The sequence below is a fragment of the Podarcis melisellensis genome, assembly GCF_964234715.1.
Source record: "Podarcis melisellensis genome assembly, chromosome: W".
NCBI classification, from domain to species: Eukaryota; Metazoa; Chordata; class Lepidosauria; order Squamata; family Lacertidae; genus Podarcis; species Podarcis melisellensis.
Genome location: NC_138535.1, coordinates 29,750,840 through 29,775,778, shown reverse-complemented (window position 1 = coordinate 29,775,778; position 24,939 = coordinate 29,750,840). Strand labels below are relative to the sequence as shown.

The 24,939-nt window shown below is 49.8% G+C and overlaps 1 pseudogene across 1 annotated transcript in view; it reads right to left on the bottom strand.

The window, feature by feature from the left end:
* LOC309361281 (inositol polyphosphate 5-phosphatase OCRL-like) overlaps positions 1-24,939 on the bottom strand; it is a 226,629-nt pseudogene that overhangs the window by 178,442 nt on the left and 23,248 nt on the right. Inside the window, exons 8-14 of the transcript in view lie at positions 23,562-23,665; positions 22,017-22,151; positions 21,408-21,518; positions 20,777-20,942; positions 19,755-19,963; positions 19,352-19,375; positions 16,567-16,673 (exon numbers count right to left, since the gene is read on the bottom strand). The product of the transcript in view is annotated as an inositol polyphosphate 5-phosphatase OCRL-like (transcript). The remainder of the gene's footprint in view (positions 1-16,566; positions 16,674-19,351; positions 19,376-19,754; positions 19,964-20,776; positions 20,943-21,407; positions 21,519-22,016; positions 22,152-23,561; positions 23,666-24,939) is intronic.

Here is a 24,939-nt window from a genome sequence, read left to right as displayed (position 1 = left end):
GGTGGCCTAACAGTTGCAGGCAGAGCCGTGTCATTTCACACACTACTTTGGCTGCGGGACATCGTATCAACAAGGAAAGGAGCATTTGGTGTTGTTGCATCTCCTCGGGTATTTGTTGATTTGTCGCCACGAGGGGTTGTAGTTGTGGAGGTATAGTTTGATGAGGTTTCTGGTTATTTGTACCCTAGGTGCCCATTCACACACAAAAACAAATCTCCCTGCAGCCAACCAAAGACCACCAACCACACCCTAGGTCACCCCCAACCTCTCTCACCACCAAGGAAATGCAACAAGGGAATAGTAAGTGAACCCACACAAGTGATGCTGACACAAAACCCCACACATACAGGGGAAACTCGGGAAATTAGAATATCGTGGAAAAGTTCATTTATTTCAGTAATTCAACTTAAAAAAGGTGAAACTAATATATGAGATAGACTCATGACATGCAAAGCGAGATATGTCAAGCCTTTATTTGTTATAATTGTGATGAATATGGGGTACAGCTGATAAAAAATTCAAATTAACAATCCCAGAAAATTAGAATATTGTGAAAAGGTGCAGTAGCTATTCAATCCATAACACCTGCAATGGGTTCAGTAGGAAGCACAATCATGGGGAAGGCTGCTGACCTGACAGTTGTGCAGGAAGCCATCATTGAGACCCTCCATAAGGAGGGAAAGCCTCAAAGGGTAATTGCAGAAGAAGTTGGATGTTCCCAAAGTGCTGTATCGAAGCACATGAATGGAAAGTTATGCGGAAGGGGAAAGTGTGGAAGAAAAAGCTGCACAAGCAGCAGGGATGACCACAGCCTGGACAGGATTGTCAGGAAAAGACCATTCAAACGTGTTGGGGACTTTCACAAGGAGTGGACTGAGGCTGGAGTTAGTGCATCAAGAGCCACCACACACAGAAGGATCCTGGAGCTGGGCTTCAAATGTCATATTCTTCTTGTCAAGCCGCTCCTGAACAAGAAACAACGTCAGAAGCATCTTGCCTGGGCTAAAGGGGGGAAAAAAAAGAACTGGTCTGTTGCTCAGTGGTCCCAAGTCCTCTTTTCTGATGAGAGCAACTTTTGCATCTCATTTGGAAACTAAGGACCCAGAGTCTGGAGGAAGAATGGGGAGGCACACAATGCCAGATGCTGGAAGTTCAGTGTGAAGTGTTGATTTGGGGAGCCATGCCATCAGCTGCTGTTGGTCCACTGTGCTTCATTAAGTCCAGGGTCAACGCAGCAGTCCACCAGGAGATTTTGGAGCACTTCATGCTTCCTTCCAAAGACGAGCTTTATGGGGATGCTGATTTCATTTTCCAGCAGGACTTGGCACCTGCCCACACTGCCAAAAGTACCAAAACCTGGTTCAATGCCCATGGGATTACTTGATTGGCCAGAAGACTCGCCTGACCTGAACCCCATAGAGAATCTATGGGGCATTGCCAAGAGAAAGATGAGACACATGAGACCGAGCAATGCAGAAGAGCTGAAGGCTGCTGTTGAAGCATCCTGGTCTTCCATAACACCTCAGCAGTGCCACAGGCTGACAGCATCCATGCCACGCCACATTGAGGCAGTAATTGATGCAAAAAGGGCCCAAACCAAGTAGTGAGTACATATGCATGCTTCTACTTCACAGAGGTCAAATATTGCTCTATTTGAAATCCTTGTTTTGCTGATTTCATTTCGTATTCTAATTTTTTGACATTGTTAATTTGGGGTTTTCATCAGCTGTATGCCATAATATCACAATCATAACAAATAAAGGCTTGACATATCTCGCTTTGCATGTCATGAGTCGATCTCATATATTAGTTTCACCTTTTAAGTTGAATTACTTGAATAAATGAACTTTTCCACGATATTCTAATTTCCAGGTTTCCCCTGTACACTAAGTAGAAGAGAAGCATTGCCACCCGGCCCCACCCTCCCCCTCTTTCCCCCTCTGTTCTTCCTAACCCAACACTGCATGCAACACTAATGTCTCACAACAAATGAAACTGATCTGTAGAAAACACAACTACTGATACGGAAGGGGGGCATGCCTTTCTTCACCCTTCCGCCGGTCACCAGAGGGTCTGAGGCGATGACCTCAAGGGTACCCAGCCCCACGTGGACCCCTCAGCCCCCACACCGTTGCACAAGCACCACACTCTACCCCAAGCCCCATAAATAAAGTGCCTTTTTCCCTTTCCTACACTGATCCGCTATTACGGGCGAAATAAGCCCAAAATCTTATGCCTTCCCTCCCGCTCTATCTTTACTATGGGTCGACCGCATGAAGCTGTATTCCCTATCCTTTCAATGGGTGCGTTCTACCCAATCAGAACCATGCATTCGCCTTGCAGAGCTAGCTCAGCGAGCTCCTGCACGCCTCATTTAACCTCTTGACAAGCTGCTGACGGCTCCCCGCTGGGAGAACAATGGAACCGAAACTTGTGAACTCATAAAAGTGTCAAATCTTGCTACAATGTATCCATTTTGTTTCCGACCTCAATTATCAATATAAAATGGACTAAAATCTTTAAAAATTCGTATAAAATCAACCACAACTCCGATTTTCTTGCTTTTGGTGCCAATCGGCTCAGTCTCTCCAGGACTCCATGACACCTCCCCTGCCCTCCAAGATCCCTCAAGCGAGGTGTCACGTACTCAGGAAGACCCTAATCCTGTCAAATCACTCTGCCAAGCCTTTCCTCCGGGCAATGCCAGGTGGCAGACTATGCATACATGGACCATTGTCTTCTCATCACCGGTACTCAGGATGTGCTTATCTGCGCATATCTCCAGCTCTGCATATTCCCCCCTCCCTCCTCCATATGTTAATCCGGTGTAACCCAACCTCTTCTTAATGTATTCATGATGTAACTGTGATGTATTTTGCACTGTATTCTGGGACATGGAGGGAAGTTTTAAAAGTTCATGTCACCCCTTTCCCGCTGTTCAATCTCGCCTTGAACCTGTTGCGCAATAAACTTGGATCTTCTGCAGCTTGCTCCTGTCTCCGGCTGAGCTCATTTTCCTCCGCAGGGACCCGCGGACTTAGTCCGACGAGCTGGGTGGCAGAGCAGCCTCGCACCCAGATTTTACGGTAACATTTGGCGCCTGAACAGGGACGTGCGGTTCGCCTGCGTTGCTGACCGGGGGCCCTGAAATCTTCAGCCGGCTGTGGGCCATTTTGCCTGGGAAGATCCTTTTGGACCTCCGGCCATCTTCCGGGCGGTAATCAAACGCCCCAGGAGTTCAGCCGGGGAGCAAAGAGGGATCCAGCCGGCTTATTCATCGATCCCGGGATCAAAGTTGAAGACGCGTGAGTATAAGGAAAAAGGGAAATCCAGTGCACTGGTTGGAAGGGGGTGGTAATCTCCTGGCAACTGAATTCTCTGCCCTCCTCTCTATCGCTCCTTCTTACCTTTCTCTTGGTCCGCTTAGTGAGAGAGACCATGGACCGCTGCTCAACCCGAAAGGGGGGGTTCTGAGCTCTATCTCTTTCTCTTAAAATCTCCAGCCAGCCGCACCAACTGGGAGCCCGAAAGTAAGACAGAGAGAACCGGCTTGAAAGACAGCCGACTCACCGCAACGGGCATCCCATTTGAAAGCAAGGGGTTGGAGCTCTCTTTCTGAACTTCCCTAGCGCCCGGCAAGGGGGCAGGAAGGGGTCTCGCTTTCTATCATTAATCCCAGCCGCACCGGTCGGTGCCACGTAAGTGAGCCCGCTTCTGAAAGCAAGGGGGATTTTCCGTTCAAAACTCTATCCCGGGATCACCCGATCTGGCACCGCACGGCGCGGGCGTTCAGTAGGGCCCCTTTTCCTGAGATTGTGACGATAGGTAGGAGGTTGCCAGGAGGGATAGCCCAGGAGGAATTGGGCAGGATTTGGCAGAGTGGAAAGGAACCCCAGGTTGTGGAATAGGAAGTAAGGAAAGGAACAAAAGGAAACCGGATAGTTAGAGCTCACTAAATATTTTTTAAAAAAACAAAAAATTATTGGGGTTTCAAAAAGGTTTACAGAAATAAAAAAGAGGAAAAAAAACAGAAAAAATACATAATACAAAAAAAGAAAAATATAAAAAACAGTTAAAAACACATCCAACTTTCCATGTCTTATTTTCATTTGCTTGTTTCCTTGACCTCCTCACACCTCCCTTTTTTGTATTCTAGTTACATTAGTTATTTCAGCAAATCCTTTCCACCTTGTTTTTATCTTAATAATTTATCTTAATATATTATAGCTTTACATTCTGACCTGTTAACAATCCACTTTTACTTAATCCTTTATAGCATTACTACTAAAACCACATAGCTGAATTCCAGCATCCTTCTAACATTCTTTGATTTTACAATGTTTCTGTAAATAATCTTTAAATTTCTTCCAATCTTCTTCTACCGACTCTTCTCCCTGGTCTCGGATTCTGCCAGTCATTTCCGCCATAGAGCTCACTAAAATCACTAGGAAGTTGCCAAGCAACAAGAGATAGGAAAACCCTAAATAAACCCCTGTACAAGTTACCCAAATCCTCACCGACCCCTCTCTTTCTCCCCTTTCTACCCAGACACGCGTGAATCATAACATGGGTACCCAGGCTTCCAAGCATGAGCGGGCTCCCTCTGGGAGGAAGGCTTCTAGAAAGCCATCCCAGTCCCAGAGAGACCCCGACTCCCCTCTTGAATTTGTTATCACCTATTGGAAGTTGATTCCTGGCCATAAGTTGCTGTCAAAACAAAAACTAGAGGACCTCTGCAGAGAGACCTGGCCCGCCAGTACCGCCTCTGCAAAACCAGAACTACGTTGGCCAACAGGAGGCTCTTTTAATGAAGACCGCCTGAAACACCTAAGAAAATACCTGATGGAGAAGCCCTGTCACTTAGAATATTTAGCCACCTTCGAGGCGGTCAAAGGACTGCTCCAAGCTCCGAGAGGAGCCCCATCCTTCCAGCTGCCCATATTAAATCCCGGAAGGCAGCCTCTGCCCCCTCCCTACGAGGGACACCCTGCAGACGACTCTATGGAACAAGCCCTGATCCCTTTCTACTATAGAGAGCCCACGCCACCCGCCCCTAACGACAATTTGGATAGCGACGAGGAAACGGGGGGAGAAGGAGCACGGGGGGGCACGAACCAAAGACTCACACGATTGCAAGCCAAAGCAAAGAAGAGCGCCACCCCAGAGGACCCTAGTCCTGCAGAAAAACCCATAGAAACCCCGGGGACTTCTAGCCAAATAAGTCCTACAGCAAACCAGATGCCCCTAAGGGCATTGCCAATTCCACCCCTTCAACCCGACGGACACCCCCCCCCCCTGGATGGTATACACGCACCAACCCTTTTATACGGCTGACCTAGTAACCTGGTCAAATTAAATGCCTTCCCTGAGGGACGATCCGGATAAGTGCCACCGTCACGTCAGTGCTATTTTCTCCACTCACAAGCCCACTTGGCCAGACATCCATGTCCTTTTGAACGCCCTCTTTAACGAAGCCGAGAAGGCGGACATTCTGGCCAAGGCTGGAGAGGCGATAGAACTCCCGGACTACCAGGCGGGACGACCCCAAGGGGTAGCGGCTTTCACAGCTCAATGCCTACGTATTGAACCAACCTGGGACTACAATACCACCAACGGGATCTGGTGCTTAGATTTATTTAAGAAGGCAATATTAGACGGCATAAAGGCTGCTGGACAGCGTACCGTCAACTGGACGAAGGTCCAAACAGTATTGCAAGGACCAAATGAGCACCCATCGGATTATTACACCAGGCTGGTATCAGCTATTAAGACATGGGGGGGGGGGGGATAGACCCGGAAAACTCCCAGCATGAAGTTATCGTAAAGGGCTTCTTTAAGGACCAAGCCAGCCCAGACATCAGAAAAGCCCTAAACCTCCAAATTAGATATGACAGGAAAAGTATTAGCGAGATCTTGTCTTTAGTCAAATCGGTTTACAATTCCCGGGATGAGAGGAAGCGAAAGGAAACCAAGCCTGAAATTGAACAGATCTTAGCCCTGAGCATGGAACTTAACCCCAGCCAGGGATATGGGAACCAGCCACCTACAACCTATCCTCCACAAGTACCCTCTGCGCCCTACAGCTCGCAAGTGCCCCCGAATTCACTACCCCAGAACCAACGACCTCAACCAGGTCCAAGGACTCAAATGCCCGCCATAAATCCACCCACTCACCCTTGGACTAACGCCACCACTCCTCCCCTACACCCACCAAATCAACCACCCCCCGACGATCAGGAGACATATTGACAACTAAAAGGGGATCCCGACCCAACCCAGGCCATTTGTCCCGTCCTGGCATTATCACCAGAAGACCCTGTTTGCACTATCGAGATCGATGGCCATCCCTACCAATGCTTATTAGACACAGGAGCCACATACTCCACCTTAACCAACAGCCACCTGGAACCAGGGTCGGAAACCAGAAAGGTCATGGGACTGGATGGGATACCCCACACTTGCCCGCTCTCACAACCGGCTAAAGTCACTCTCGGACCCCTACTGGCGGAACATACTTTCCTCCTGACCAGCGGTCCCGTAAACCTCCTCGGCAGAGATCTACTCTGTAAATTAAATGCTACAATAAAATGTTCTGGGGATGGCATCTACTTATATATGCCTGAAGACTCTGTCCCCGCATTCCAGGGCATGATACAAGAAGCAAAATCAGACCGCCAATTTCCCGAGCTCCCCCCTGAACTAGAGAGTGAACTACCTCCTTCATTATGGGGCACAGAATCAACCTCCGTAGGACTCTTAATATCAGCCATTCCAGTAAAGATCACTTACAGAACCGACCTGCCCTTCCCTTGCACCAAACAGTACCCTCTACCCAAGGAAGCCATTGAGGGACTAACGCCTATGATAGAGAACTTCCTCGAAAAGGGGATCCTGGTCCCCTGTGCGTCACCCTGTAACACCCCAGTGCTCCCCGTAAAGAAACCTTCAGCAGAGGGAGCCCTAGTCCGGTATCGTTTCGTCCAAGATCTGAGACTGGTAAACCAATTTGTAATACCCTGCCACCCAGTGGTGGGCAACCCAAACTCTCTTCTAAACGCCATCTCGGCGGGGACAATGTGGTACACCGCTGCGGACTTATGCTCCGCCTTTTTCAGTATACCTTTAGACCCCGCCAGCCAGTTCATTTTTGCGTTCACCTGGGGACCCAGCCAATTAACTTGGACCAGGCTGCCCCAGGCTTACGTGGAATCACCTGCAATCTTTTCTGCGACATTACATCAAGATTTACAGGATATACACCTACCTGCTGGCTCCGCCCTCTTGCTCTACGTAGATGATTTGCTTTTATGTTCTACCAGTGAGGAGGCATGCAAATTAGACACCAAACACCTCCTTTCAGAACTAGCACGCAAGGGACACAAGGTGTCCCCCCAAAAGTTGCAATACTGTAAACAGGAAGTAAAGTACCTCGGGCACATCCTAGGAGTGGGTACCTGAAGCCTAGCAACCGATAGAATCGAAGCTGTCACCAAAATTCCCCTCCCCAAGACAAAGCGGCAAATGCGCGGCTTCCTCGGAATGGCCGGCTTCTGCCGGGCTTGGATTGCTGGTTATAGTGAAATAATGAAACCTTTATCTGCTATGACCCGCCAAGACCACCCAGATACACTGGTTTGGGAGGAGGAAGCCTATAAATCTTTTGAACGCTTAAAACGAGAATTAAGATCTGCCCCCGCCTTGGGCCTGCCAGACTACCGGATTCCCTTCAATCTGTTCATTCACGAACAAATGGGGGTAGCCTCAGGGGTCCTAACTCAACCCTTCCGAGATCAAGAAAGGCCAGTAGCCTATTACAGCTTACAGCTAGACAACACCGCAAAGGGAGCAGTGAGTTGCCTGAGAGCTATTGCCGCTGCTGCGATCCTCCTTGAAAAGGCTCAGGAAACAGTGTTGGGACATGAAATCACCATCCATGTTCCCCATTCCGTCTCCACCCTTCTAACCCTGAGAGGCTGTCACCACTTCTCAAACTCCCGCCTAAACCGATACAAAGCCCTCCTGCTAACTCCATCTAACGTCACCATTAAACGAGTCAACTCCCTCAACCCGGCTACCTTGTTACCCTCCCCCCCCCCCCGATGATGGCACCCCACACCATGACTGCACCACAATAGTCCGCCAAGCCGAGAAGCCCCGAGAGGATCTAGATCACCTTTCCCTAGAAAATCCGGACCTAATACTTTACACTGATGGCAGCTCTAAGGTCATTGATGGGGAAAGAAAGACCGGATATGCCGTTGTCTCTGACTTTGAAGTTTTAGAATCAAACCCAATTAACCCACAGTATAGTGCCCAAGCCGCGGAAGGCAAAAGGACCACCATTTACACAGACAGCAAATACTGCTTCGGGCTGGTACACACGACCGGCCAAATCTGGCTCCAAAGAGGCTTCTTAACTGCAGCCAGCTCTCAAATTTCACATGCCGCCCTAGTGGAGAGACTGCTAACAGCTATCCACTTACCCACCGCCATAGCTGTCGTCCATTGCAAGGCACACACCAAGGGAAGGGATTCAGTCTCAAGGGGTAACAGACGGGCTGATAAAGCAGCCCAGATGGCCGCGCTTCGCCCCCAAACAATGAGTCCGAATTCCAAGCCTTACAGTTTCCTGTCGACATTGACCCTACACAAATATACAAATTGGCCCTAGAGGAGGAAAAAACCATGTGGGAATCTATGGGTGCTACTGAACAAAATGGCATCTGGATTCTCCCAGGACGGCAGAACCGTCCTGCCAAAAGCCTGGACTCCAAAATTGGTGAGGATCCTTCACCAACAAACACACTGGGGAAAAGAGAGGTTAATAGAGCATGTTAAGAGGTCTTGGTACGCTCCAGGGAGAGCAGCCACAGCTACAGCAGCCTCAAAGAACTGCATCACCTGTCACAACTTCAACCCCAAGCGTGAGCCCAGAAAACCGCCAGGGGCTAGACCATGGGCCTTTGTACCCTTTGAAAGTTTACAACTGGACTTTATTGATTTGCCCCAATGTCAGGGCTTCAAACATGCCCTAATCATAGTAGACCAGTTACAGATAGGTAGCCGTGTTGGTCTGCCATAGTCAAAACAAAATAAAAAAATTCCTTCCAGTAGCACCTTAAAGACCAACTAAGTTAGTTCTTGGTATGAGCTTTCGTGTGCATGTGAAGAAGTGTGCATGCACACGAAAGCTCATACCAAGAACTAACCTAGTTGGTCTTTAAGGTGCTACATAGTAGACCAATTCTCCTCCTGGGTGGAGGGATTTCCCTGCCGAAAAGCCACCGCATCAGTAGTTGCTAGGGCCCTCCTACAGGACATTATTCCCCGATATGGAGTGCCCCGCCGGTTGGACAGTGACAGGGGAACCCATTTCACTGCCGATGTAGTACAACAGGTGACCAGGGCCCTCCAAATAAAGTGGGATCTCCATACGCCATACCATCCACAATCCTCTGGCCAAGTAGAACGTATGAACCAAGAGATAAAAACACAACTGGGAAAACTTTGCAGGCTCACTGGACTGAAATGGGTAAATGCACTCCCACTGGTCCTCCATAACATACGGAGTGCCCCAACTGGACCTTTGAAACTGTCCCCGTTTGAACTCCTATTTGGGAGACCCCCTCCCGTTTATAACACCTTATTCCCCCTCTCAGAACTCGAGGTGGGGGAAGCAGAACTTACTAACTATATTATTCAGCTTCAGAAACAGCTGCAGCGCCTCCACCAGTACGCGGCTATCGAGGGACAGAACCTGCCCATTGACGTCCAAGCCCACTCCTTGCATCCAGGTGACTGGGTCCTGGTCAAGGTCTATCAGAAGCTAACCCTCCAGCCTGCCTGGGAAGGTCCCTACCAAGTACTTCTGACCTCACCAACTGCTGTGAAAGTGGGGGAGAAAACCACGTGGATACATCACACGAGGTGCAAGGCGGCACCACCACCCCAGGAGACGCAGGAGAGCCTCGGAGAGGATTACACCTTCGAAACCCCACCTCTTTCGGGGACCTCCTACATCGACGAGGACGAGGAACAGACCGGACCAGATCGGGGCCAGAATCGGGCTCAACAGACCGGACCAGATCAGGGCCAGAATCGGGCTCAACAGACCAGACCAGAAACCACATCACCCAACTGGACCTCCGAAATCATCCCAGACACCAACGCCATCAAATTACGCTTTAAACGGGTTTGACAGCTCGTTTGACAGCTCGTTTGACAGCTCCATAGACTGCCTTCCTCCCCGCTTCCCTGACAGCGTGTTTGACAGCTAGTTTGACAGTTCCTTTGACAGCTCCATTGACTTCTATGCTCACCACTCCGTTTCCACATTTGACAGCTCGCCTCTTCTTCCCTTCCTTCAGCCTCTCACAACCGCCGACCACGAACCTGATCCCCACCTTTCCTATCCTCACCACCCTGACTGAGATCTCCGCTTTTCCGTCGGACCATTGTACAGGACTACAAACAGACTACCACTTCTTGGATTACCACAGGATCGAGACCGGCGGAAAGTCCAACCCCGACCGAATGGGAGACTTTGACTTCTGCCTTCCAGAGTCCTGAACCCTGCTGCGCCACTCGCTAGTACCCCGGCTCACCGATAACGAATACTGGGAACTTTTTATTCGAGACAAGAACCTGCAACGCATTGGGTCAGCTGCCCTCACCCTTGATCACCCCTACTACTGGCTGAAGTGCTATAATGGGACCTACCTTCTTTATGGCAACGGCAAAGTCTCAAGGAGCCCGAATTGGACCGAGATCGAGGTAGGAGGGGCCACAAATGTGTACACGGACTCAAACCACCCCTCCAAGAACTTGATCTTCGGGTTCCAGTGCCTCCTTATGACCCCGGAACCCCAAAAGCCTCAACTCCAAGGACTCTGCCTGAGGCGGTACTGCTGCCTGTGGAGCCTTGGGGTCACCCACGATTCCGTTGGAGGAGAACAACAGCATCTCTTATTATCACTCAACATAGCAATATAGAGCTTCCAGGAACAGAGGCACTCTACCTCTGAAGCCAACAGCTAGAGGAGAAGCAGCAGGAGTGGGCTACTGCTTGTGAGTTTGGACTAGATGGGCTTTTCCTCTGATCCAGCAAAGCCACTTCCGCCTACAAAGGAGGTGGAGTTGCGGGCGACTGAGGGAATCCCCGGCCGCGTCAGCCCCTGGACAGCCAATCGGCTGGCTCAGGGGGCGTGACCAGCCCTATTTATCGCCGCCTACCTCGTAGCAAATCGTCACAACTTTCTGGGTATTGGCGGTTAGGCATTGGTATTGGTATTGTTCTGTAGATGGAAGAGGGGAGGAAGCGCCATCACCTGCCCCGCATATTGAAGGGTAGTCCGATAAAGGATTCCGGGGGCGTGGCCCTGTCCGAAGCCTATGGAGGTGAGGGCCTAAGGCACGCCCCTGAGTGGTGACCCCAGGGAGGGGGGTGCGAGTTGACGTGCATCAGCAGGACTCCCCCTACTGGTGGTTAACCCTTCCCGGACCTCAAGCGGACGGGCTGAAGCCGGATAGTCGGTTAGGACCAATGCCTAAGCCAATGCCACTCATCACCTGTAACCAATAAAGTTGTGGCCATATTTAGCCCATTAACCTGAAATAATTGTGTCGTGTGTCTTTATTTCCCCTGGGGGGGGCGGGAACTCGCCACGCAATAGGGCTCTTTTTGTTTTTTTATGCACCCACAGACCCCAAACGGCTCTCCACAGGAACACAGTGGTGCATCTCATGTATGTGGGGGGGGGATTCCAACACTCCCCCCACCCCCATCCCCAGCAAAGGAAAGATAAGGGAAGCATTTCCAGCATTTAAAAGAGCCCTCAGCACAATGCTGTTAGGACAGCAGCCCTGCCTGGAGAGCGAAGGGGGCTGCTAGGAAGGTCGTCAAAGCATCAAGGCATAGATGAGCCAAAGAATGCAATGAAAACTCTCTTAGAGTCAGAGAGACTGACAGGAAGACTGACAGAACCCCTGTCTGTTGCAGTTGATGGCTGAAGAGTTGAGAAACGGAGAAGGGGTAGAGAGAGGGGGGTGTATAGTGGCTAGAATTCTGGACTAGGAGGACCTGGGAGATCCGAGCGCAAATCCCCACTCAGTCATGAAGTGCACTGTTTGATGTTGGGTCCAGTCACTCTCATCCTAGCCTGCCTAACAGGTTTGTTGTGAGGGGAGAAACAGGGGGAAAGGCAAGCCATCAATGCCACCTTGAACTGCTTGGATGAAAAGTGGGCTACGAATGTAATAAAAAGCATCCCCAAATAATGATCATGGAAGGTCTAGTCCAACCCCCTGCAATGCAGGAATCTGCAGCTGTACCTTCTGGGAATCGGGCCTGCAACCTTGGTGCTATCTGCAGCTCCCTCTAACCAGCTGAGCTGCAATGAGATTGGAGGGAGAATGGGAAGGCGGGTGGGAAGAGAAGTTAAGCTGTTCAGGAAGGGGTTAAATTCCATGGGGATGCTGGCCGTGTGGGGAACCCCAAGCCCTCGCCCCAGAAGATTAAAAGAAAGAAGCAGAAGACATCCTACTTACAGATTCACGATGCTGGCCATCTCTTCAGCTGAAATCCCCTCCTGTTTAAACTCAACTGCTTTAAAATGCTCACACAACACTAACTGTGAACCTTGCCTCCAACCCTATTGCGACTCCTCTCTGTCTAAAGTATACAGGAAAATAGGTGCACAAAATATACAGAGGAAAATGAAATGATAAAGTGAAAGCATTTGCTGAAATACAGTAGAGAACTCACGCCTCCCGAGTTGAGGGAGGCCTTGCTTTGCATGCAGGAGATCCCAGGTTCAGTCCAGGATCTCCACTAGACAGGGCTGGGACTGCCCCCGTCTGAAAACCCTGCAGCGCTGCTGCCAGTCAGTGTAGGCAGTGCTAGGCTAGATTGACTCTGTCAAGTGCAACTTCCTATGAATGCTCCTCTTATACGATTTCTCGAGACACAAGCAAGCTACCTTATCAACGAGTTGTGAGAGTTCATTCATGACTTTTAACAAACAGCAGAAACCATTTTATTATTTCTATGTGAGTACAGAAATCCTGAATATGAAAGGAAGGAAACCTCCTGCCTCTGCAATAAAGGCAGCTGCACTGCTAGGTGAGCTGTCCCGATGCCAACTGAAACAGACCCTCCAAAGGTGAAAAGGGAATTTTGAGCATCTGAGCACAACTGGGCCGTCTTCTGCGTTAACGTGAAGTGCAGGAAGTGATTGCCTTGAGCAGGGGTAGGCAAGCGAAGGCCCGGGGGCCGGACAGTCCGGGAATCAATGTGTTTTTCCATGAGCAGAATGTGTCCTTTCATTTAAAATGCATCTCTGGGTTCTTGGTGGGGCATAGGAATTCGTTCATTTTCTCTCTCCAAAATATAGTCCAGCCCCCCACATGCTGTGAGGGACGGTGGACCAGCCCACGGCTGAAAAAGGTTGCTGACCTCTGGCCCTTGCTGATTCTACTGAGTCCATCAGTAGATTGTTGTGAAGTGACCTGGCATTTTTAATGAAGTGCAATATAGGCTTGTCTTACATCTTTAACAACAACAACAACAACACAGTAAATTGCACAGAAGAATTCCATGTTGCCTGTGGGAGCGGCTGGGTAGACCTCTTTGCAGCTGCATGATCCATGCATTTGATCTATAAGCAACTGGTCAATCTTCATAATTGGCTCTGGCTTCGTGTAGGAGATTGAACGCATTCTTCTAGTTCTCAGCCCTGTATTCCACCCCCACCCCCCTCCTCCTATACTCGGACGGTGCCGACTACTCATCTCTACAGAGTGAAATGTTTATGAGTCCTGCAGATCTAGTCTCAGACGTCAAAGCTCTACCCCAAAGACGGGGGAGCCTGTGACCTTCTAGAGCATACATTTCTTTGGACTGCTATATGCTGAAGTGAACAAATGTTTTGTCTGAAACCCTTGAGAGCTTCTGTGGGCCGCCCTAGAGACCACTGGGCTAGAGGGATCATGGGGATGACTTGTTCCACAACAGCAGATGGCATGCAGAAATTTAAACTGTAGCAAAGGGAGGTAAACTGTCTAGCTAGCATGCACTCCTCTTAGCCAAAGCCCCAAGAATTGCAAGCGTGGAGCCACACAAACACGCCTGATCTCGACACTGTCTTGGGGGAAACTCCTGATGCTGGAAAATTCATGTGCTCAATTTCTGCTCATTGAGACAGGAGCCAAAGAAAGCACACGCAGAGTAGGGGAGCTCATAAAAAAGGTTTCTTTGGGAGGGGGTGGGTTGAGGTTTGCTCCCATGTGAAAGCGAAAGAGCAGGCTTTCACAGAGAAAGGAGCAGAGTAAGGCGGAACCTACTGGGACCCGTGCTTTCCAGGCACGCTGACGGGAGGGATGAGTCCAGCATTGCATTGTTGGGTCGTATTTCCAGTGACAACTATTTATGACAGAGGTTTACAGAAAATTGATCTAAACCCTCTGCTTGTAAGAGGCTATGGGCATTTGAAGAAGCCCATCATAATCTTTACATGAAATGTATCTTTAGAACACCGGTGGCGTCATGTCCCCATTTGTTGCCTTAGTTTCTCCATCAATGCACCACCCACAATTTGCCATCATATTGGCATCAGGTGTTCTCCAGGCCAGTGAATGTCAGCAACCCCTTCTTCTCAAGCTGCTTCCCCAGTTTCATCCAAAATAGAAAGAAATGCCATTTGGTGGCCCAGTGAGAAGCTTTGGGAAGTAATGAAATACATTTCTGAAAGTTATTTATGGATGCACAAGGTCACCACATCTTTGCTTAAGGTGAATGGAAAGGAACATTTCCCCAGGCGGCACACCACTGTCCCCGAATCTCGTCCGCTGCCTGGTCATTTCAACAGATTGTGTGTACATTTCAGAAAGCTTCCCCTTGCCTACAAATGAAGTGCATGATTTTTCAAAAACTTATTAATGCCCCGTGCTTTTACTTCTGGTGTGGTAAAAAATGGCAGAATCTGGCTATCATTTAAAGCAGTGTAAGACGCTGGTTTACGTTTCCCCTCACATTTGGTGACTAGGTAGGGATATGCAGTTTTGTGTTTTGTTTTTTGAAGAGTTGCTAAGGAGTCCTGCTGCTTCCGAGTTTTATTTTGGGGGTTGTTGTTGTTTTTGTTTACAAAAAGGTAGTCCAGTTGTAACCCTTTTCTAGGTACAATTCTGTACATTCTGGTACTACCTGTTCACTCATGGTCCCTCCAAATCCCTTTGTTTCTTTTAGCAATGTGCCCTTGTGTATCTGCACAAGCTTTTCAAAGCCTGCTACCTTTGCTTACAGAATTTCTCCTGAGGGGCGCTTTGAACATGTCCCGTAATACATGTGGATAAAAGGAATCGCCTTTGTTAATTTCAAAAGCCATTTTATTTCTTCCATGATTTTCCTCTCTTGTTAATTTATTTTGTAAAAGCAAGTAGGGTTTAGTCACCAGAGAGGTGGAGTCTGTGGTTTTGCTCAATAGGTCATGGTCATTTCAAGAGCCATAGGGCCTGAGATGGTTCCAGCTCTAATTTACGTGTAAGATTAGGAGTCCAAGAATGTGGAATCAGTACTGCAGAAGGTCAGTTCTGACATACTTCCCCCCTAAATAGTGGGTGAAGTCCTTTTGGAAAGGACTCAAAGGTTTCAAAGTGTCAAGTTTTGCTGTACTGAAGGACTGTCCATATCTAATCTATTAGAACACTGAACCCTCCTCCCCACTCCAGGAATTTTGCTATCCAGTTGCTCATCTCATTTCCATGGAGGACATTCCAAGAAAGAAAAGTGGGTTTGAATTTGGATAATAAAAGTTTCCAGTCGAGTAGATTTATATATTTTAGTGAAGGTAAGCAACTTAAAATGACCCCAGACCCAGTAAAACTCATTACAAAGAGAAGAGAAACAACATTTAAAAGCAGATACAAATAATGAGGCATTATTCTTTTCTCAAGAAGCCAGCAAAATTTCATCTTTCCTGTTTTATTTTAAGCATGCTTTTTATTCAAGTGTTTAACAAACAACAAGATGGTAAGCTGCTGACTATAGGCAGACCATCCTTTCTCAAGGGCCATTCCAAATGGGATGAGGTACATCCTGGATAGCATGAAGAACAATCCAGCCCTGGGGTGCATAACGTGAGGTCGAGGAATGCCACAATGGAGAGAAGCCCCTCACCAAGAGAGCTGGCACAAGGGCTGAGAATTGTATCCCGCCTGCTTTCCACAGTAGCATTCCTACTACCCTTCTCCTGATTTGGGGCAATGGGAGAGTCAAATCATTCCCCGCGTCTTCTAGTGGCGAGTCTCAGAGAGCCGCTTTGCTAGGGATAGACAGACAATGGTTGGGAACACTTGGGTTCTTCTGAGCCGCTCTAAGGAAGACCGTATGCTGGATGTCCCACCCGCTGCGCTCCACCAAGGTGCCACTATACTCACAGCAGGAGCTCGTAAGAGCGAGTCGGTAGCTAAGATATAAATCAATTGGGACGTTTGGAACCTGCACACCCCAAAACTGGTACGGGATTCCAGCCCACACCCATCCTTTCAATGGTACCCTCCCCCTCAGCTCACCTGGTGGCAGGCATTCTTGAAGAGGTGGTCCACCAAAAGCCAGATCTCCTTGGCCGCTCAGTGGAGTCATCACCATCCTGGGGTACGATATCCAGAAACTGCTTCTCCTGGAGGTCCAATGACAAGGGGGACTGGCATGAGAGCCTGACAGAATGTGTGCCTGTATGCATTCTTTCCTTGCTCCAGCTGGGTGGACAAGTCTTGCCCTCTGAGGCCAGAACTAGGGCTGGGCGATAGCTGGCTTTCAACACGGTGATATATCACTAGCTAAACATTGCAATACACCAATATATCACGATGTCTGAAATAAGATGGAGCTATGTAGAGGCATTGGCTGGCTTCACGGTTTCCCCCGCATTGTGATTTCGGCTGCCCCCTGCAGGAGGGCAGGGGAAAGCTGAACCGGCAGAGTCCACAGGGGCTGCAGGAATCTAAAGAAGCATTGTCTGGCTTCACAGTTTCCCCCCACATGGTGTTTTTTGCATAGTACACACACACACATCATGATTCGCAATATATTGCCAGGTCAGAAATTATGAAACCAGTCTCACTATCTAGACTTCAAGCTGATTTGAAAATATATCGCCCGGCCCTAGCCACAGCAAGCATCTCAAGTGGGGAAACAAAAAACTAATTGCTCGCACCCCAAATCCAAGCTCCCCCTCCCCCTATTAATATGCAGCTAGTAATCCTCCCACTCCGGATGTGCAGTTCACCCAAAAGCTTACTGAATATGCAGCTGTGGACATGAGGTTTGGCTAACATTTTATTTAAATTGTTGGAACCTGCCCTGGGACCTTAGGGTGAAGGGCAGGAAATAAGTAACAAAAACAGCAACAGAACATGGATGGGCCTTCATAGGTTGATGGGCTGCAGCCCCAGCCAGCATGATGAGATGAGGGGGTCACATGTTCACCACCCCTTGTCTAGAGCACGTTGCAGAGGCAGGGGTAGAAACTGAGCAACAGCTGGAGCCCCAGCCCACGACTTTGTCTGGGCAATGCAGCACACAGCAGCTGGTGAACAATGCCTCCGGCCTCCTTCCCATCTTCCTCTCCAGGAATGTTCAGGGTGGTTATTTCTATCTCAAGCTACCACATTCAAGAGAAAGAGAAAGAGAGGAGGGGGGAGCAAGAGAGCTTTAGGAGCACAGCAGTGGCAAGCAGCCCATCACTGAAAGGAGTTGGCAAGAATGGAGAATTTGATCCCCTCATCCCCAGGACAGCTGTTGATTAGGACCCAGTTCATCCCCCCTCCCCCCCCCGCCAATACTCCCCGCCCCTGTCTTGAGAGAGAGAAAAAACAAAAAAAAAAAACTTCCAGTAGCACCTTAAAGACCAACTAAGTTAGTTCTTGGTATGAGCTTTCGTGTGCATGCACACTTCTTCAGATGCACAGTGTATCTGAAGTGTATCTTAAGGTGCTACTGGAAGGAATTTTTTTTGTTTTGACTATGGCAGACCAACACGGCTACCTATCTGTAATTGAGAGAGAGAGAGAGAAAGAGAGAGAGAGAGAGAGAGAGAGAGAGAGAGAGAGAGAGAGAGAGAGAGAGAGAGAGAGAGAGGAGAGAGAGTATTGGTGTGGGGAATGACACATGCTGTATCAGAGTCTTAGTGCAAGAGTAGCTGGTGCATGCTAAAGAACACAGGAGCCTTGCTGGGTTAGATCAGCATTCTGTTCCCACAATGGCCAACCACATGCCCTTGGGAGTCCATAGGGACACGGGGACAAGAGCACTCTGTCCATCATGTTCCCCAGAAACTGGTAATCAAAAGCATGTGGTTTGTGATAATACTGGCAAGAAATAGCCCTGACCGGAGGATCAACATATCCTCCATGATTCTAAATGTCTACAGCTGTCCAAATTGACAGTCACCACGGTCTCCTTGTGGCTAGGATAATACACCCAAGTCGATCTGATTTCGAGAGGAGTGACGTTTCCCTGAGCCACCCCAAAGCAGCCACTACCGCTTCCCAAATGCCAGTGCTCAGGTGGTGAGAGTAAGCCAGAGTGGCACAGCCTGTGCAGCAGTTGCTGAGCACAGAGACAAGGAGAAAACTGGCTCTTGGGGCCAGAGGGGGCTGGCGCCTGCATCATGAGACTGGGCTTTCTGCCTCCCGTGCTGCCAATCGCAAGCGGACCCAGAGTCAAGCAGCGATGGCAAATTCTGGTTTCGTCTCCGTTCTCCTCTGCCGAGTTCTACAAGGGCCACGTTGAGACTAGGGGAGAGACCAAAGCAGAGAGCTAGAGCCACCATCTGGACTGGATTTGAGTCAGAAGGCAGGCAGGTGCGGGTACCTGAGAGGAAAGTCCGGTTGGTGGGGTAGTGCCTGGTTTGCCCTAAGGGACCAGCTGCCACTGCATGGAGCAGCTGCTGATCGTTGACAAGGGCAACTCCATTTACGTGCCTTCGAGGCACATGCACACTGCCGCAGAGCTGGAAGGGGCACTGGAAGGGGCAAAAATGTCCCCCCCCCCAAGAGCACAAAAGCGGCAAAGTGGCATGGAAACAGCATCTCGACTCCCTCCCAGGAGCTTTGGCACCGACCTTTCAGACCTGTGGAGAGTTGGAGCAAGGAGTTTTGCAGGGAGGCTGCTGGTTTTCAAAAGGCCTTTCAAAAGGGCTTCCGGGAGTTTAGAGGGTGTTTGCAGGCTTTTCCAATGCTGCCCCCAATATACGCAATTTCATTTAAATGCACGGCACCTCGGAACGCAACCCCCGTGTAAACCTGCTTTGAGCCCGCTACAAGAACATCTAGAGGATAGCAAACCAACTGTTACCTTTTCTAGGAAGCCGTCTTCTCCCTGAGATCAGAGGAGGAAGGCAAGAGCAACAGACAACCAAGGGTGTTAATGGCACAGGCCCTGAGAAGAGAAAGAAACAGCCCGTTGGCTGAACAGAATCTGGGCAGATGGCAGGGAAATGCACACGGTTCAGTGGCCCTGCGAAAGGGCAGGTGGGAGGACCAGAACCTGGGATGACTCAGTCAAGGCAAACAAAGGGCATGAACAGCACACAGGAAGCGGATGCACAGCTACAGAAGCTGAAGCTGAATGCAGCGGAGGACCCCCAGCCCCCACATTGCTGAGTGGAAGAGCAGCTGTTTTCCAAGCAGGCAAGCAGAGTGGGAAGGGTAGACATCCAGCACATGAACCTGCCAGGTAAATCAACCCCTTTCCCTACCAGGTCAATAAGTCTGGTGACGGGAACTCCGCCAAGCGGCTGCCTCATCCAGCACAAGGCTTCCAAGGAGGTCCCGAAGCAGCTTGGTAGGTAGCTCCCACCGATGGTGAGGAAATAGTCCTTGCCAGGGTCAAGGTGAAGGACAAAGATAGCCTCAATCTTCTCTTCCTTGCTGACGTACACATCCAGGGAAATGTCCACCGTCTCACCTAAAACGGGAGGAGGTCAGGTAGATACACTCTTGGGCACAGCCAAGTTGGCTTGTCTGTAAATTAAAAGTGAAGACGGTGAAGAATTGAACAGAAGGACACAATAGGAGGCTGCTGGATCAGGCCAACGGCCCATCTAGTACAGCATCCTGTTCTCACAGGTGTATGGGGCAAACCTTAACTTCAAGAATTAGGAGAAGAAGCGACTCAGTTCCCACCCCCACCCCACTTTCCTCTCTAGTCCTCCAAAGCAGCAGCTGCACAGAAGATGGTGACAGGATACTGGGGGGTGAGAGAAAGTGATCCTAACAAAAGAATATCAAAAGGGAAAGGATTTTTGCGCCCCCAATGTAACTTTCTTTTTTAGTTTACATTTCATCGAATTTTTAAAGGTTTGGCTAGTTCTATATGTTCCCCAAGATATTTTTGTGCCTCCACAACATAAAAATACGATTATTTTTTTAAAAAAGTAATTTTTGGACGGACTGCTCTCACTGGTTCCCTGCGATGCCAAAAGGTGTTTGGGGACCCTCCAGCATTGCTTGGCTTCAATTCATTTGTCTGTGTGTCTTTGTTTAAAGCTGGTCACACACACTTTTACACTTTGGGCTCAGCTGCTTTGACGTGTGGCCCTTGGAGGCTTGAGCATGGGGCAATGCAGCCCACAAATGTTAAGCCTCCCCTGCTCTACCAAACTCCCAAGGTTTGAGGGAGGAGGGTTGGGAAGAGGAGGGGAAAAGGAAGGCCTTCCCTAGATGAGCCTTGGGGTCCCTTTCCAACTCTACAGTTCTCTGATTCCAGAGAGAGACGCGCAGGGCTCCAAGTATCCCTCGCAGGGCTCAGCGCGAAGCCATGGCTTCCAATACTGGCTGTCACTGAGCTTGGGGATAAAGGAGAAGTGGAGGGTGACCTGCCCGTTGTTTGTGATCTGGAACCTCTCCTTCTGCAGCTGCCGGAACTTCACATTCTCAAACGGAAACTGCAGAGCAAAACGGGGGGGGGGGGGAGGAAAGAGAGTGTTTGCCTTCAGCAGAGGCAAGGAAACATGCTCCAGGGGGAAGTTTGTCCTTGGCCCTGGCCTCTCATTTAGGGGACTGCACATGCAACAGGTCCACGTGGGGCTCTCCAGATATTGCTGCACTTGCCACTGGCCATGTTGGCTGGGGATGATGGGAGTTGTAGTCCAGCATCTGGAGGGCACCACGCTGGCGACCCCTGGAGTCTTTGCCTGCAAGGAAGAGGAAGAGGCTGCCACTCAGTGGAAGGGCATCTGCCTTGCATGCAAAGGTCCCAGGTTCTATCCCCAGCATCTTCAGGTAGGGCTGGGAGAGATCCCCCGGAAATCCTGGGGAACCGCTCAAGACTGAGCTAGATGGGCCAAGGCCTTCTTTCCCCCCTGGTCTTTTTGCAGCAAACCCTCTTTAAGGGGTTGGAGAGGATCCTATTCGTCCTTACCTCCCTCCAGGGAGGGAAGGAATTCGTTCTCCATCCTGTCCATCAACTGAACAATATCCTCAATCACTTTCCGGTACCGTCGGTCATCCACAACCTTCACCTATCGGGGGGGGGGGCAGAGCACATTTGTTGGGGCTATGGACTAAAAAGGGGGGGCATGAGTTAAGAGCAGAAAGGCCTGATGCACCCCCTGTTCCCAGCCCTGAAAGAGGCAAGTACTGTAACTCTGAGAGCTTCCCCAGGATGGCAGCGGCTGTGACTTCCAGAGCCAATGGGCTGAAGCCCAATGCTCCAAGCCAAGTACCACAGAAGCTCCATTGCATGAATGGAGCCAACGGTTAAGGTATACAGTTCAGCCCATGTGGTCTGCCATGCCTGCAGGAGCAGCGTGTACTCAGAACAGTGGAGAATGGAAGCCTAGGGATTTAACAGAGCCAAAACCTGCCCACTCCTTGCACCGGAAGTCATTGGCCAAGGAGGAGCTCTGTGGAAAGGGGCCTGGTTGTTGGTCAGGGCCTGCCCAGATTCGAGGAGGTGCCACATAGCAGGCAACTAAAAAGCCTGAATAGACGATAGCCCTGGCCAGGGCAGGTGTTACCCTGTGAGGAAGAGGGAGCTGGCGGGCTTGTGGTCGCTCCTTTTCAATTCCATGTGGCTTCGGTAGCTGAGCTGATTCACGCTGCCTCCTCGCCAGAGGATTGGCTCACACCATGCTGGCACACGGCACTTCCCACTGCAAGGAGACAGTTGGACTGGCTGAGGCAACACACAAGGCTCACACAGTCAAACTTTGGCTCCACACACGGCCTGTGATCTTGACCACGGTCAAGAGCTGGAGATGATGGGGCTTGGGAGTCCAACTTCTGAAGGGGCGGACCTTGCAGGTGTGCACGCATTTTGCCTCATGGAGAGAGTTGTCAGGAAATCAAAAGCTGCCTTCTACCAGGTCAGAATGATTTTCTGACCTCCCCCAGTTTGGATTCCTACATTGCAAGGGATTGGACGAGATGACCCTCGTGATCCCTTCCAACCCCACAATTCATTAATTAAGTCTCCTCTGGCTGGCAGCAGCTCTCTGTGGCCCAATCCTTTTTCAGGTGGAGGTGCCTTTCAACTTGAGACTCTGCATACAAAGCATATGGCACACCACCAAATGATGATCCTTCCCCAAAGCAAGGGGCCCCGTTATTCTTGTTCAGACACTATTTTTTCAGTGATCCAAAAGACCCTTTCTGGCACCTGAAATGCTGCCCAAAGGAGCCTGCCGTTTTCCGGCTTCGTCACTACATGTTCCGCCTGTCCTTTTGATTTCCCCATTACCACAGCAAGAGCAATGAAACTAGCAGGCCTAGGTGGCTTCTGACAGTTGTCAAGAACCACAAGAATATGCCACATCCTGGATGGTGAGGCTCAATGGCTACTAGCCATAATGGCCAGAGAACATACTCCACCAAGAGAAGCAGTATGGCTTGGAGGAGGGGAGCGTGCTGTTGCACCCAGGTCCTGTTTGTGGGCTCCCCGAGAGGCATCTCATTGGCCAATGTGAGAACAGGATGCTGGGCCAGATGAACCAATGGCCTGATCCAGCAGGGCTGCTCTCATGCTCTTATGCCCTGGCAGACTCATCTTGAGAGAGCACCAAGTCTCATTCCCAGACTTCCTTGACACAAACAGGATTCTCTGCTTAAACACGCCATGAAACAGGATGCTGATTATCAGGACAAATGTGGGGGAAAGGCTGCTTGTGGAAAAGGAGCCAAAGCATTTCCAGAGACTTTGAGCAGGGATGGCTTGAGGAAGACAACATATCACAGCCTTGCATTTCACAACTCGCCTAGCAGCCTTTGGCAACCGGGAATTCCATGCAAGCAAAGTGAGCAGGTGAAGGAGAGCTGGATCTCTCTCTTCCTCCGTGGCTTGGTGTCCATTCTGGCTGCAGAGGAAAGGAAGTCCGTCCAGCCCTCAACTCTAGCCCTCCTCCAACAGCTTGCTTAGCAGAAAGCCATGTTTAAAATATATGTTTTACTAGCCTGCTCAGGAGGATGGAAAGGCAGGACACTACTAGCATCTCAGCAGACTAGGAAAAACAAACAAGCCTTGCAGAAGAATGATTGAGAGGACTTACTTACAAAGGCTCAACTATCAAGCAGGATCTGTTTTAGAGTCGAATTTGTACGTCGGGATGAACTTGATCTCTCCCTCTGTGAAATCAGCAAAAGCTGTCTTTTGGGTACGCTGAATGTTTAGCTAAAGCCAAAAAGAAATCGCTTATCAGCAGAGAAGCAGAAGACCCCCTGTTGCCTGACAATGGAGTCTATTAACAGCCACTGTTGTGCTGGAAGACCAAGGTGAAGTACTAGTAGGTTAAAGGTAAAGGTAAAAGGACCCCTGACCATTAGGTCCAGTCGTGACCGACTGGGGTTGCGGCGCTCATCTCGCGTTATTGGCCGAGGGAGCCGGCGTACAGCTTCCGGGTCATGTGGCCAGCATGACTAAGCCGCTTCTGGTGAACCAGAACAGCACACAGAAACAGCGTTTACCTTCCCGCCGGAGCGGTACCTATTGATCTACTTGCACTTGGACGTACTTTCAAACTGCTAGGTTGGCAGGAGCAGGGACAGAGCAAGGGGAGCTCACCCCGTCGCGGGGATTCGAACCGCTGACCTTCTGATCGGCAAGCCCTAGGCTCTGTGGTTTAACCCACAGCGCCACCCGCGTCCCTACTAGTAGGTTAGCCAAGTGCAAAAAAGGGGTATACCTGCTGAGATCCTATCTTATACCCAATTCTTAAAGGTACAGGATGCTTGTGCATTTTTGCCCCATGTCATCTTAAATTACTTTGCTGCATCACACGACAGGAAAATCCTCTAACTCAGGAGTAGCAGACACGTGGCCCTCACAATGCTGCAGAACTACAATTCCCATCATCCCTGATTACTGGCCATGATGGCTGGAGCCAACAGGAACTGCAGCTCAGTAACATCCGGCAGACCACAGGTTAGCCATACCTCCAATAGACAATCTTATATGTACCAATAATCCATACAAACTGTTAACAACCACCAGAATACACCCCCGACACTATGAGCAACTGCAAAACCACCCTTTTGCATCCTACGTTGGCTCCCAGGACGTTTCTGAGCACAATTCTCAGTGTTGGCGCCAACCTTTAAAGCCCTAAATGGCCTCAGCCCTGAAAGAGTGTCTCCATCCCCATTGTTCAGCCCAGGCATCAGGGTCCAGCACCGAGGGCCTTCTGGCCTTTTCCTCACTGTGAGAAGCGAAGTTACAGGGAACCAGGCAGAGGGCCTTCTGAGTAGTGGCACCTGCCCTGTGGGACACCCTCCCGTCAGATGTCAAGGAGATAAGTAACTATACAGCCTTTAGGGAAGTTTTTAATGTTTTATGATGGTTTTGCATATGTTGGAAGTCCCCCCCTTGCCTTCCTTGCAGCATCCTTCTCAAAGGGCTAAGGCACGACTACGCTCACAGAGTTTAAATCCACCGTAAGGTGCAGCAAT